Raw genomic sequence first — 12023 nt, forward strand, 5'->3', positions numbered from 1 at the left:
TCTTTTTGTGATCCAGTTTCCAAGGTATTGTGATTTATTTTTTCATCAAAATTGTTAAAGCTGAATTTAGTCTCGTTAAGTTCAACATGATATTACAAATTTCCCACCAACTGTACAAAATATCCCCCTGGATTAGTTCTAAATTAGGCTCATGCAACAAAATGCACATTTCATTTGAAAGCTTTTGTGCAGGTGTGCCCAAGCTGTCAAATCCAATTTAATAGGATCAAATGCCTAATAGTTGAAGACTTAGTTTTTCATCAGGCTAGCTCTAGAGAGGTTCCAAGCAAATAAGATAGTAAAATCCCATGAACCCTTTTTTCTTTCTTTCTTTCTTTTTTCTTTTCTTTTCTTTTTTTTTATTTTTTATATCAGCCAAGAAAGATCGGTACTAAGTAATTTGGAATAGTGTCAAGGAGGACTCAATTTCTTATAGCACTGATTCAGCTTGAGGGGGAGGGGTGTGCCAGCTGCATTGCCTTTGAAGATTAAGTGGTGCCTGACCTCTGGAAATGAACCATGGGGTCTCAGATACATAGGAAGGTGGGCAGTATAGGCGAGTGTGGGAAAAGTGTAGAGGGAAATTGGACTTATAAAGGCATGCTGGGATGGATAGATGGCTGAGAGAGGGCTCAGATACTTGGCTGAAGAAATATGAAGATGTTAAGAAACATTACTTGGGGGGGGGGGCATCTGGGTGGCTTAGTTAAGCATCTGCCTTTGACTCAGGTCATGATCCTGGCTGAGGTCCTGGGATTGAGCCTCCAGTTGGGCTCCCTGCTCAGTGGGGAGTCTGCTTCTCCCTCTCTCCCTGCCCCTCCCCTACTTGTGCTCAGAACCTCTCTCAAATAAATAAAATCTTTAAAAAAAGAAAAATTACTTGCAAAAAAGGCAAAAAGCAGTTAGCATTTACTTTCAGTGTTATACTGGGAATTAGGGAATTAAGGAGGATGATGGTTTCATCCAATAATTATTTAATTACCTATCTTAAAGGAATATGCCTTTGTTATTTACTATCAATTACTCTAAAGTTATATGCTAAATATTATCCAGTGGAAAAGATAGCCCTAAAACTTACAGTTTGATTGCTCTGCTTGACACAAACCAGTTTTACATCTTATCCAGCATTTTAATTCTAACATTCCTTTTTTTTTCTCCCAATATTCCTTTATAAATGTCTGTGAATACCCAGTTCCTCAACATGCTCTTTGAACCAGCTTTAATATCTCACTAGCTCCTTTATATTTGTGTAAGTCACATTTTCAATTTTTTGAAAATCATACTTTGCCAGGATTCAACTGTGGTGACTCTCTGACCAAGAGTTGTTAAGTGTCCTCTGAGGAAAAAAAAAATCAGCCCTCACTGCAACAATGAGTTCAACTCTAAATTGCCATTGGAGTCCTCATTCTCTGTGGGTTTGTAAAGGATTAAGTGAAAATATGAAAAAAAAATTGTATTCCAAGGGAATGGGAGGCTCTTTCCTGATGGCTGTAACATTATATCATAGTACAAACCCTAGGGGACCTGACATGCCAGTAAGCCAGACATTCTCACATAAGCATGTGTCTAAGAATGATTTTAGGCAATATTGCATCTCGGCCCCTGCCTGGGCTACCTGCTGCTCCATTGTTGAAAGTCCATGTTAAGACAATCAGATGCTTGTAACTTAGCACATAAAACTGACTACTGTTTTGGTTGTCTGTAGAAAAGGAGAGAACAGCCCTCTTGGCTTCAAGTATGGTCCAGTTACTAACAAACTCACTGGAGCTGACATTCACTGCCTGGAAATGTTAGCTGTTTAAAAGTGTTTTCCCCAATGTTTGAGAGCTTCCCAAAGGCAGAAATGATCTCATTTATCTCCATATCCTCTATTTCTACCCACAGGAGTTGGCATGTATAAAGTGTTCAATAAATTGCTGTGAGAGAACAATTTTTTGGAAAAGTTCTACTGGCAGGTACTATAACAGGCAAACCAAAAAATAAAAATAAAAGATGTTCACTGAGAGAAGCAGAAATCTACTAATTTACTGCTCCAAGCTTGGGATTTGCTTGGGGTTTTCATGGTAAGGATGAAAGAACCTGCATCAGATAGAAGAGTAAAAAAAAAAAAAAAAAAAAAAAAAAAAGATAACATTTATGTAACAATGAAAATTAGCCTCAAACTTTCAGTAAGATCTGAGCACCATTCCTCTAGAGAAACCAATTTCTCAATTAAAAAAAAAGTATGGGACATTACTGTACTTCCTTAGAGTATACATATCATTTTTCATTCTGAGATACAAATAGTTGCCTCTGTCTACGGAGGCAGAAATTAGAGTATCAGAGGGATAAAAGGACACAAAATTGTCCCTACCATGTGGGGGACTTGAATTATGTTCAGTCATATGCTAGGGTTACATAATGTGAACTAAACAGACAAAAGCTGTGCATATTACAATAGTGTTAAAAGATAGCATTTATAAATATTAACTAATCTCTAATCTCAAAAATAATTCACATTGATTTGGAACGGACTATAAATGTATACAACAGTATACATTTATAGTTTGGCCCAAAGCTGTCTTAACTCTCCTGACTTCTGCTGAATTACAAAATGGAGAGATGAAACAATCTAGATATCTGCTAGAATATCACATTGGTGCCATGTTGATGACATCATGCTAATTGAACCAAATAAGCAATAAATGGATAGCATTGTAAAGTCCTTGGTAAGACTCATGTGCTACACTGGCTGAGGGATAAATCCTATGAAGATTCAGGGGTCCATCACATTCAGTAATTTTTTTAGGAGTCTAGTAGTCTGGGCCATCACCTCTAGAATGAAAGACAAATTATTGCATCTTGCACCTCCTACCACCAATAAGAAAGCAGAATACATCCTTGCCAATATTTAGTATGGTCAGTCTCTTTAACTTCAGTTATTGTAATAGTTGTGTGGTGGTTTTTTGTTCCATTTTGAATTTGCAATAATTAATTTGCATGACGTTGAACATCTTTTCATGTTCTCACTTGCCATCTAGATATCTTCTTTGATGAAGTGCCTGTTCAAATATTTTAATGATTAAAATTGTGTTGTTTTTTATTGTTGATTTTTGAGAGTTGTTGACATATTCTGGATTCAAGTCCTTTATCAGACAAATGCCTTGCAAAGATTTTCTCCTAGTTCATGCTTTATCTTTTCATTTTCTTAACAATGTCATTTGAAGAGCAAGGATTCCTCTATTCCTTTGATATATGTGTTCTTAGCTTTATGATAAAACCAACTGTTTTATTGTACCTTTATAATAACTGTTGTGATTTTACATATTATTAGCCTTCCAACATTGTTTTTTCTTTTTCTGAGTTGTTTTGATGGTTCTATTTCTGTGAATTTTAGAATTGGTAAGTCAACGTTTTCCAAAAAGCTTGCTGGGATTTTGATTGGTATTGCACTGACTCTATAGATAAGTTTGGAAAAAATTGACACCTTAACAATAATGAGTCTTTTAACCATAAAGAAGGTATATCTTTCCATTTATAAGGTTTTCTTTTTCTCAGCAGATCTTTCATATCCTTTGTAAGTTTATTCCTAAGTAGTTCATATTTGTTATTAGTGAAATTATATTTTAAATTTCAATATCCAATTATTCATTGCTAGCATATAAAAATACAATTGACATTTTTCCCTGTGGCTTCTTCTATAAAAAACATTTTTAGATAGTCTCCATAGATTGTCCATTCACAGATTTCACATGAATATGATCATATAATATGTAGTTGTGGTGGGATTCCCTCATTTAAAACAATGTTTTTATTCATGAGAGACACAGAGAGAGAGAGAGGCAAAAACATAGGCAGAGGGAGAACCAGGCTCCCTGAAAAGAGCCTGATATGGGACTCGATCCCAGACCTTGGGACCAGGACCTGAGCCAAAGGCAGATGCTCAACCACTGAGGCACCCAAGTGCCCCTACAGTCTACTGGTTTTAATATTTTGCTAGTTCAAGTGAAGTATAAAAACCTTACCTCCCTTTAACTCCTTTACTCTCCCCTATTTATAATTGTCTTAAATGTTTCTCCTATATACACTGAGAACATCAGACAATGTTGTATTTTGAGCTTCAACTGTCAAACATAATTTTAAAAACTAGAAAGAATTTGCCAACATTTTCACTATTTGTTATGTTTTAATTCTTCCTGATATTCTAAGTTTTCATCTTTTATCATCTTCTTTATATTTTAAGAACATTCTTTAGCAATTTTTAGAGTAGGTCTAGTGGTGACAAATTCTTAGTTCTTCTAAGTTTTCTGTAGTTTCCCTTCATTTTTGAAGGATAATTTCACTAGATGTAGAATTTGGGATTGATAGTTCTTTCCCTTGAGTACTTGGAAAACATGCCACTTTCTTTTGAAATCCATGGTTTTTCATGAGAAATCTGATGTCATTAAAAAAAATTCCCCTATAGGTGTTATTTCTGTCATTGCTTTCAAGATTTTTTTCTTTTAGTTTTAAGAAGTATGATGTACCTTGGAGTGATTTCTTTGGGTCTCTCCTATTTGTGATTTGTCCAGCTTCTTGACTCTATAGGTTTATGTATTTTGACAAATTTGAAAAATTTCAGCCATCATTTCTTTGAATACTTTTTCCATCTCACTCTTTCTCTTCTTTTGGGGCTCTGATTACATAAATGGATATCTTTCGTTATAGTTCCACTGGTTCCTGAGGACCAGTTCATTCTTTTTTTCAGTTTATTTTCTCTTTGTGGTTCAGATTGGGTAACTTTGTCTTATCTTCATGTTCACTGGTTCTTTCCTCTGTCTTCTCCATTCAGTTGTTGAACTCACCCACTGAAAAGAACATTTCTTTTTAGTTCTACTTTATATTCTATTTCTTTGCTGATACTTTATGTATGTTTCAAATGTGCTCATAAATGCTTGGTGAAGCAGTTTTATGATGGTTGTTTTAAAATCCTTCTCAGATAATTCTGATACCTAATTCATTTCAGCGTCAGCATTATTAAAAATGCATTTTGTCATTCAAGTTGAAATTTTCCTGGTTCTTGGTATGATGAGTGATTTTTCTTTTTTAATTGTATCCCGGACAAGGGTGCCTGGGTGGCTCAGTTGGTTTAGTGTCTGACTCTTGATTTCAGCTCAGGTCATGATTTCAGGGTCCTGAGATCAAAGCTCTGCATTAAGCTATATGCTCAGTGCAGTCTGCTTGTCTTTCTCCCTCCCCTTGCTTGCTCTTGCACTCGCTCTCTTAAATAAACAAACAAACAAACAAATAAATAAATAAATAAATAAATAAATAAAATGTTAAAATTGTATCCTAGACACTTAAGAGACACAAGACTCTGGGTCTTATATATAAGTCTTCTACTTTAGCACATTCTTTCTGACACCATGCCAAAGAGGAATGGGATATTCACCTCCTTTCTACCAGATGAGGGTGAAATTCTGGACTTTCCATTTGACCTTCTTGACACTTCAGAGGGAAGCAATACATTGGTGCCTTGTTCCTTTGTATGAAAGTTGGATATCTTGGCTCCTACTATGCTTGACAGTATCTTCGTTGGGAAGGTGGGGGTGACTTGTTAGGTACGACAATTACATAATAGTAATTGTAGCTCATTATTGCTGGGTGTTGGTCAAAGTTCCATCTATGTCTCCTCATATATCCAGGCTTTTCCTCAATTATGAAATATATATTGCCCAGAACCCTGAGGTACTGCATTAAATGTGATTCTTATACACTTGGTTGCAACATTTCTTTCTAAAATACTCTGTCCATAAATTTGGTACCCATCTGTGCAGACATCTCTAGGCTTTGCTTTTTAGCTATCAAGTCTGACCAAATTTAGGTAGATATTTTCCCCAAATGGTAACAACAGTTTTTCCTATCCAAAGTGCTCTTCCAAAATCTTGCCACTCTCCCATTAAGAGGTGGAGTTATGTTCCTTCCCCTTGAGCTTTGGTGGGCCTTGTGATTGCTTCAAATAATAGAGTACAGTGGAAGTAAATGCAATGTGACTTCAAAGGCTAGGTCATAAAAGTCAATGCAATTTTCACTTGGCTCTTTCTTAGGAGGCTCACTGGCTATTTCTAATAGAAATAACCACTATACTATGAAAAAGCCCAGGCCACATGAAGAGGTCTAACAGAAAGAACTAAGGACCTTAGTCCTCAGCCCTGGCTGAGCTGCCAGCCAACAGTCTATAGCAACTTGCCAGAAACATGTGTGAGCCACCTTGAAAACAAATCTGCTGGCTCTCAGTAGAGGTGTCCCAGCTGATTCCATGTGGAACAGAGATGAACCTTCCTGCCTGAGTCCTGACCAGATTGAAAATTTGTGAGCACAATAAATGACTATTTCTGTTCTAAGTCACTGTTTTGTTATGCAGCAATTGTTAACTGATACAAAGATAAATCTGAAAAGTAGTTGAGTGGGAAGCATACTGCTTCTGAATTTCTCCATTCATTTAAAAGCTTTCTTCTCATGCCTTCCACAGACCACACTCTCTTGTTTGTTTTCAACTTCACCTTTGTCCCTTTGCTGGCTTATCATTCTTTATGACCTGTAAATACTAATGTTCCCAAATGCTTAATCCTGCCAACTTCCCATGGAACAGGGAGCCTGACATGGGGCTTGATCCCAGGACCTGGAGAGCATGACCTGAGTCAAAGGGAGACACTTAACCAACTGAGCCACTCAGGCACCACAGCATACTCTAACTTAATATGTTCAAACCAGATTTATTTATTTATTCATGAAAGACACAGAGAAAAAAAAAAAAAAAAGACACAGAGAGGCAGAGACATAGACAGAGGGAAAAGCAGGCTCCTCACAGAGAGCTCGATGTGGGACTCAATCCCCCAACCAGGATCGTGCCCTGAGCTGAAGGCAGATGCTCAACCGCTGAGCCACCAAGGTGTCCCCAGAATCATCAAAAAAAAAAAAAAAAAAAGATTTGAGAGAGAGCGTGGATATGTACACATGAGTTGGGAGGAGGGCAGAGGGAGAGGTAGAGGGTGAGAGGCAGACTCCCCAATGAGGGCGGAGCCTGACAAGGGGCTCAATCCCAGGACCTGACATCATGACTTGAGCCAAAGTTGGATGCTTAACGGACTGAGCCACCAAGGTGTCCCTCCCCTTCTTTTTTTCTGTCACTTCTTCCTTCATTTCTCCCCACTCTCAAATCATTTAGTTGATAACTCAACTAAATGGTGTATACCCACTCATATCTTGCCCCATATTCCTAAAGTCAAACAAATATATGCATGTACATACAAGTTTAAGTGTCTTGCTTTTCCCATTCAACAAACCCCAAAATTTCATGGGAAGTCCTCCAGAACTTTTAGTATAGTGAAAATTCATTCTTTTAAATGACAGTGTAATATTCCTATGGATATTATAAAATGCCTTCCTCCATTCATTTATGAGCAGAATTCTCATTATTTCCCCCACACAGGTAAAGGTAATGATACAATTAATATCTTTGTATATTTATTCTATGTACATGTACTTTTATTTTTTTTTAAAGATTTTATTTATTTATTCATGAGACAGGGAGAGGGAGAGGGAGAGGGAGAGAGAGAGAGAGAGAGAGGCAGAGACACAGGCAGAGGGAGAAGCAGGCTCCATGCAGGGAGCCCGATGCAGGACTTTATCCTGGGACTCTGGGATCACTCCCCGAGCCAAAGGCAGACACACATTCAATTGCTGAGCCACGCAGGAGTCCCTGTACAAGTACTTTTATTTCTATAAACTAGAATTTGAGAAATAGAATTTGCTTGTCAAAGGATACACACAAGTTTTTATTAAATAGTAAATAGATATAATTATTAATCAAATAGAGGGTAGACAAAATAACAATAAAACAAATACCTGTGGATTTACCACCTAGTTTAAGAAATAGAGCTTTAGTGATCCTCTGAAGCCTCCTCGGTGCTTCCACATGATTCCTTTCCCCCTTTAGAAAAAAAATCCTGACTTTTTTTACTTTTCCCTTTGAGTTTTGTCATGCTTAATTCCCTGCATAATCTGTTAATTTGCTGAGAGAGACTTATAAAACTTCACATAAATGGAAACTCACTGAGAGAGACTTATAAAACTTCACATAAATGGAAAACAATTATATATTCTTTTTTTTTTAAAAGATTTTATTTATTTATTCTTGAGAGAGAGAAGGAGAGACAGAGCCAGAGACACAGGCAGAGGGAGAAGCAGGCTCCATGCACCGGGAGCCCAACATGGGATTCGATCCCGGGTCTCCAGGATCGCGCCCCAGGCCAAAGACAGGCGCCAAACCGCTGCACCACCCAGGGATCCCCACAATTATATATTCTTTTATGTCCTTTTCACCCGATCATCATGTTCCTAAGAGTTAATCATTTTGATATGCAGAGAGAGAAGGAGGCTTCATGCAGGGAGTCCGACACAGGACTTGATTCCGGGTCACCAGGATCATGCCCTGGGCTGAAGGTGGAGCTAAACCTTTGAGCCACCCGGGCTGCCCTGGCCTAGTTACATTTTAAGTACTCAACAGACACAGGTGTTTAGTACCTACTGTACTGGGGTATATAGCTCTAGATACTTTTGTTATTGTTTTTAGTTATGTGTGTTGCACATCTTTCCTTCTAATTTATGATTCTTCCTTTCACTTTTTGTCTTTTGATTACAAAGTTTCAAGGAAGCTGAATTTTGACTTCTTTGGTTTGCACTTTGAATTTATTTATTTTAAATATTCTTTTTTTATTTTTTTAAAGATTTTATTTATTTATTCATTCATAGAGATGCAGAGAGAGAGAGAGTAGCAGAGACACAGGCAGAGGGAGAAGCAGGCTCCATGCAGAGAGCCTGATGCGGGACTCGATTCAGGGTCTCCAGGATCACGACCTGGGCTGCAGGCAGTGCTAAACTGCTGCGCCACAAGGGCTGCCCTGCACTTTGAATTTAAGAACATTTTTTTCTATCACATGGGCATGTCCCAAAGATATTGTATTATTCTATATTTTATTCTTTTTTAAGCCTTTAAAAAAGATTTTATTTATTTATTCATGAGAGACACACTCACAGAGAGAGAGGCAGAGACACAGGCAGAGGGAGAAGCAGGCTTCATGCAGGAGCCCGACGTGGGACTCGATCCTGGGTCTCCAGGATTACACCTGGGCTGAAGGCGGTGCTAAACCACTGAGCCATCTCGGCTGTCCTTATTCTTTTTTTTTTTTTTTTTTTTTTTAAGATTTTATTTATTTATTCATGAGAGACACAGGCAGAGGGAGAAGCAGGCTCCATGCAGGGAGCCTGACATGGGACTCGATCCTGGATCTCCAGGATCAGGCCCTGGGCTGAAGGTGGCGCTAAACCGCCGAGCCACCCGGGCTGCCCTCTATATTTTATTCTAAATCTTTTCATGATTTGCCTTTTATATTGAAGTCGTTAATCCATCTGGAATTGACTTTTCAATATGAAATAAGGATCCATTTTTACTTTCTCTCCAGATGGATAAGATAACCCACCTATAATAGTTTGGTGTTGATGTTGTTTCTGCTAATGGTATGTTTTGTTTGTGCATTCTAACTGCTGTATTATAGAAATGCAGTTGATTTTTTATCTGAAAAACTTGAAGAATTGTCATTAGTTGTATTATTCTGTAAATTATTTTGGGTTTTCTAAATAGACAATCACATTACCTGTAAATAACAACTGTCCTTTTCATTCCTTACATTTCTTCTTCTCCTTCTTCTTCTTCTTCTTCTTCTTCTTCTTCTTCTTCTTCTTCTTCTTCTTCTTCTTCTTATTTATTTATTCAGAGAGAGAGAGAGAGAGAGAGAGAGGCAGAGACACAGGCAGAGGGAGAAGCAGGCTCCATGCAGGGAGCCTGACGCGGGACTCGATCCCAGGTCCCCAGGATCACACCCCGGGCTGCAGGCAGCGCTAAACTGTTGTGCCACCAGGGCTGCCCTTTTTTTTTTTTTTTGTAAGATTTTATTATTTACTTATTTGATAGAAGGAAGAGAGGAGGAGCAGAGGGGGAGGGAGAGGGAGATAATCTCCAGCAGACTCCACACTGAGCACAGAGCTGGGCTCAATCTTATGACCTGAGGTCATGACCTGAGCAAACCAAGAGTTGGAGGCTTAACTGATTGAGCCACCCAGTAGCCCATTACATGTTTTATTTCTTTCATTGTTTTATTTGGCTGGCGAGGATTCAAATACGATGTTGAATAGAAATGGTGATAGCAAATATTTTGTTTTATTTATAATTTCAAAAGAAATGCTTTATTTCACACTTATATATAATGTTTGCTCTAGGTCTTTATCAGATTAAAGAAGTTTTCTTCTATTCCTGATTTGTTAAAGGTTTTCTTCTTTCTTTTCTTTTTTTAAAATTAAGAATGGTTACTAAATTTTTTTTATTTTATTTTTTTAAACATTTTATTTATTTATTCATAGAGACAGAGAGAGAGAGAGGCAGAAACACAGGCAGCGGGAGAAGCAGGCTCCATGCAGGGAGCCCGACGTGGGACTCGATCCCAGGTCTCTGGGATCACACCCTGGACTGAAGGCGGCGCTAAAGCACTGAGCCACCAGGGCTGCCCTGAATTTTATTTTTTAAAAGATTTTTATTTATGAGAGAGAAGGAGAGAGAGCCAGCATGAGGGGCAGACGGAGAGAAAGAAGCAGACTCCCCACTGAGCAGGGAGCCTGCTGCAGGGCACAATCCCAGGACCTAAAGGTAGACACTCAACTGACTGAGTCACCCAGGTGCCCCTGGTTACTGAATTTTATTTTATTTTATTTATTTTATTTTTTATTTTTTTTAATTTTTATTTATTTATGATAGTCACACAGAGAGAGAGAGGGGCAGAGACACAGGCAGAGGGAGAGGCAGAGACACAGGCAGAGGGAGAAGCAGGCTCCATGCACCGGGAGCCTGACGTGGGATTCGATCCCAGGTCTCCAGGATCGTGCCCTGGGCCAAAGGCAGGCACTAAACCGCTGCGCCACCCAGGGATCCCTATTTTATTTTATTTATTTATTTTTTTAAGATTTTATTTATTTATTCATGAGAGAGACACAGGCAGAGAATAGGCAGAAGCAGGCTCCCTGAGGGGAACCCAATTCAGGACTTGATCCCAGGACCCTGGGATTACAACCTGAGCCAAATGCAGATGCACAACCACCCGGCCACCCAGGGATCCCCTGTATTAGCTTTCAATTGCTACTGTAACAAATTACTACAACCTTAGTAATGTACCCACAGCACATTTATTTTTTACAGTTCTGCACATCAGAAGTCCAGTATGGGTCTAATTAAACTGAAAACAGTGTTGGCAGGCCACATTCCATTCTGGAGGCTCTGGGAGAAAATCTATTTCTTGGTCATTTGGGTTACTAGCAGGATTCAGTTCCTAGAAGTTGTAGGACCACAGTCCCTGTTTTCTTGCTGGCTGTAAAATGAGAGAGGGTCATTCTCATCTTGCAGAGGCAGCCACGTTCCTTGGCTCATGGCCCTTTTCCTCCATTTTCAAAGCCAGCAACAGGCAGCTAGAGACTTTTTTTTTTTTTTTAAGATTTTATTAATTTATTCATGAGAGACACACAGAGAGAGGCAGAGACATAGGCAAAGGGAGAAGCAGGCTCCCACAGGGAGCCTGGGATCCCACAACCCTGGGATCATGACCCAAGCCAAAGGCAGTCTCTTAACCACTGAGCCATCAAAGTGCCCTGAGTCTTTTTTCTTTAGCATCTCTCTGACCAAGTCTTTTGCCTTCCTCTTCCATTTTTTTAAGGATTTGTGATTAGACTGGGCCCAGATAATCCAAGATAACCTCTCCCTCCCAAGGTCTTTGCCAAAAGAAACATTCGCAGGTTCCAGGGATTAGGAAGTGGACATCTTTGGGGAGCTATTCTGCTTACCACACCATCATAATTTAATACAGTGAGTTACTTTAAAAAGTTTGCAATATTGAACTTTAACTTTCATTTCTGAAATAAATTCAACTTGACCCTGATTTTTATCTTTTTAGCAAATTGCT

This window comes from Canis lupus, chromosome 20 (genome assembly GCF_003254725.2).
Source record: "Canis lupus dingo isolate Sandy chromosome 20, ASM325472v2, whole genome shotgun sequence".
Classification (NCBI taxonomy): Eukaryota; Metazoa; Chordata; class Mammalia; order Carnivora; family Canidae; genus Canis; species Canis lupus.